This window comes from Monodon monoceros, unplaced genomic scaffold (assembly GCF_005190385.1).
Source record: "Monodon monoceros isolate NGI ecotype Baffin Bay Population unplaced genomic scaffold, NGI_Narwhal_1 Super_Scaffold_11, whole genome shotgun sequence".
Lineage (NCBI taxonomy): Eukaryota > Metazoa > Chordata > Mammalia > Artiodactyla > Monodontidae > Monodon > Monodon monoceros.
Window position 1 is genome coordinate 45,923,310 of NW_021703767.1, and position 4,064 is coordinate 45,927,373.

A 4,064-nucleotide genomic window follows, 5' to 3' on the forward strand; every position below is an offset into this window, starting at 1 on the left:
TAGATTAAAAGACAAAACATTGTACGAGCAACTTTAACTACAGTAAATAGTCAAGGGGTAAGCATGAAGATATAAAATATGACATCAAATACACAAAATGTTAGGTAGAGGAGTAAAAATGTAGATCTTTTAGATTGTGTTTGAGTGTAAACAACTACCAGTTTAAAGCAAGTAGGTATACAGGTCAACATTTAGGAATCCCATGGTAACCACAAATCAAAAATGTACAATAGATTCACACACACACACACACACACACAAGAATGCAAGCATAATCTTAAAGAAAATAATAAAACCACAAAGGAAGAAAAAGGAAGAAAGAATGAACAGAGAAGAACTACAAAAACAACCAGAAAACAAGTAATAAAATGTCAATAATTACTGTAAATGACAAAGGACCAAATCCTCCAATCAAAAGACAAAGAATGGCTCATTGGACTCTTCAATAGGCTGCTTTCAAGAGACTGCTTTCAGGGATAAAGACAAACAGACTGAAAAGGAAGAGTTGGAAGAAGATATTTCATATAAACAGAAATGACCAGTAAGTGGGGGTTAGCAATATTCACACCAGACAAAATAGACTTTAAAACAAAGGCTAGAGGGCGGGAAGAGGGACCAATCAACTGGGCGGCCAGACTAAAAAAAACAAAAAAAAACAAAAAAAAAAATACAAAGGCTATAATGAAAGACAGAGAAGGTCATTATATTATGATCAAAGTATTAATACAAGAAGATATTATACTCATTAACATATATGCACCTAATACAAGAACACCTAAATATATCAAACAAATACTAGCAGACATAAAGGGAGAAATTGAAAATAATACAATAATAGTAGGGTACTTTAACAGTCCACTTACATCAATGGACAGATCATCCAGACAGAAAAGCAATAAGGCAAGAGTGGTCTTAAATGACATGTAAGCCCAGTAGAACTTAATAGATATATACAGGACGCTACAGCTAAAAATAGCAGAATATACTTTCTTTTCAAGTGCATATGGAATGTTCCCCAGGACAGATTACAAGCTAGGCCACAAAACAATTCTCAACAAAATTAAGAGAATAGAAATTATATAAAGCATTTTTTCCAACCACAACATTATGAAACTAGAAGTCAATTACAAGAAGAAAAATGAGAAAAGAACAAACAAGTGGAGGTGACAGAACATGCTACTAAAAAACCAATGGGTCAATGATGAAATCAAAGCAGAAATCAGAAAATACCTTGAGACAAATGAAAATGGAAGCACAACACTCCAAAATCTATATGATTCAGCGAAAGCATTTCTAAGAGGAGGCTTTATAGCCATTCAGGCCATTCTCAATAACAAATAAACAAACAAAAAGCAAATAAACAACCTAGCCAACTAAAAGATTTAGAAAAAGAAGTACAAAGCCCAAAGTTAGCAGAAGGAAGGAAATAATAAAGGTCAGAGAGGAAATAAACAAAATAGAGATCAAAATGACAATAGAAAAGATCAAAGAAACCTAGAACTGGTTCTTTGATATGATAAAAAATTGATAAACCATTAACCAGGCTAACCAATAAGAAAAGAAAGGACCCAAATAAATAAAATAAGAAATGGAAGTGGAGAAATAACAGCTGATAACACAGAGATCCAAAAAATCTTACGAGAATACTACAAATGGTCATGTGCCAACACATTGGACAACCTAGAAAAAATGGGCAAATTTCTTGAAATATACACCCTGCCAAACCTGAATCAAGAAGAAACAAGCAATTTGAACAGACTGGTCACCAGTAGTGAAATAGAATCTGTAATTTTTAAAAGTCCCTTCAAACAAAATACAGGACCAATGGTCCTGCATCTTCTTGATTCAGTTTTGGCAGGGTGTATATTTCAAGAAATTTGCCCCCTGCCAAAACTGAATCAAGTAGAAACAGGCAATTTAAAGATGTAGACATAGAGAATGGACTTGAGGACACGGGGTGGGAGGGGCAAGCTGGGGTGAAGTGAGGGTAGCATTGATATATATACACTACCGAATGTAAAATAGTTAGCTAGTGGGAAGCAGCCGCATAGCACAGGGAGATCAGCTTAGTGCTTTGTGACCACCTAGAGGGGTGGGATAGGGAGGATGGGAGGGAGGCTCAAGAGGGAGGGGATATGGGGACATATGTATGCATATGGCTGATTCACTTTGGCGTACAACAGAAACTAACAGTATTGTGAAGCAATTATACTCCAATAAAGATCTATTAATAAAGAAAAAAAAAGTACAGGACCAGACAGCTTCACTGGGGAATTGTACTAAACATATAAAGAAGAGGTAATACCTAAACTTCTCAACCCATTTCAAAAACTGAAGTGGAGGGAACACTCCCAAATTCATCCTATGAGGCCACCACTATCCTGATACCAAAACCAGACAAAGACACTAAAGAAAGAAAATAATAGGCCAATATCTTTGATGAAGATAGATGCAAAAATCCTCAACAAAATATTAGCAAACCATATCCAACAAATATAAAAAGGATCGTATACCATGATCAAGTTGGATTTATTCCAGGGATGAAAAGATGGTTCAGTATTCACAAATAATGTGATACACCATATTAATAAAAGGAATGATAAAAATCATATGATCATCTCAACAGATGCAGAAAAAGCACTTGCCAAGATTCAACATCTATTCATGATAAAAACTCTCCTCAAAGTGGGTATAAAGGGAACATATCTCAACATAATAAAGTCCATAAATTTAGCACATGTTTAGAATGTCTTTCATTTTTCTAAGTCTGTCCACTGATTCACATTTTTTTAATTTAAATGATTGCATTTATTCCCATCCCCCCCTGCAAAAAAAAGATCCCATCTATTAAGGAGGTATAATAAACAAAATTAAGAGGAAATTCTGAAGTGCATGTTTCATTTCAACTCTCTTCCTCCATAGTTTCACTTGATAATTTCTTACTGACTATTCCTTTCATTTACTCCATGTATTCCAGACACTGCCCAGTGAGGAGATGGAAAAAGAAAATGCAATGTTACTGATAGAGTTTATTTTCATAGGACTTACATATCAACAAAAATGGCAAATCCCCTTGTTACTGGTATTCTTGGTGATATATCTCATCACTGTCATGGGGCACCTTGGTCTGATTGCTCTTTTATGTAATGACCTTCATCTTCACATCCCCATATACTTATTCCTTGGGAATTTGGCTTTTGTGGATGCCTGGATATCATCCACAGTGACCTCCTCCTGGCCCCAGCCAGATGTTGGTGAATTTCTTTGCCAAGAGCAAAATGATATCTCTCACTGAATGGAAGATACAATTTTTTTTCTTTGTAATCAGTGTAACCACAAAATGGTTTTTGTTGGTAACAATGGCATATGATCGCTATGTGACCATATGCAAACTGTTACATTATCCAGTAATTATAACCAATAGACTAAGCATCCAGCTGTTGGTTTGGTCATTTTTAGGTAGCCTTGCTCATGCCATACTTCATAATGTTTTTAAATTCAGATTAACGTTCTATAATTCTATCATATACAGGACATGTACTGTGACATTGTACCATTGTTTAAAATTTCCTGTACTGACCCTTCCATTAATTTTCTGATTGTATTTATTTTCTCTGGGTCAATACAGTTGTGCATAATTCTGACTGTTCTTGTCCCTTATAAAGTTGCTCTCTTTACAATATTAAAAAAGAAGTCTGTACAAAGCATAAGGAAAGCCTTCTACACATGTGGAGCCCATCTCTTAACTATCTCTTTATAATATGACCCTCTATTCTCCATGTATGTGCTCCCTGGATCTGCAGAAGCAGATGCTCAAGATACAGTGGACTCTCTATTTTGAACTGTCATAATTCCTTTGTTAAATCCAGTCATCTATAGTCTGGGAAATAAGAAAATCATAGGTTCTCTGGCAAAAATGCTAAAGAAAATGCTTAGATCTCATTCTAATATCTGTTCTCCATTCATTAAAAGTCACATAAGTGTGAAGATTAGACACATGTTGATTAGTGTTCAAAGTTTTTGCACTTACAATTGCCCTAGAGATTTTACAACTTAAGGTAGGA

At 34.9% G+C, this 4,064-nt stretch overlaps 1 pseudogene; it reads left to right on the forward strand.

Moving 5' to 3' along the window:
• Positions 1–2,995: 2,995 nt before the first annotated feature.
• On the forward strand, positions 2,996–3,841 carry LOC114890251 (annotated as a pseudogene).
• The last annotated feature ends 223 nt before the right edge of the window (positions 3,842–4,064 follow it).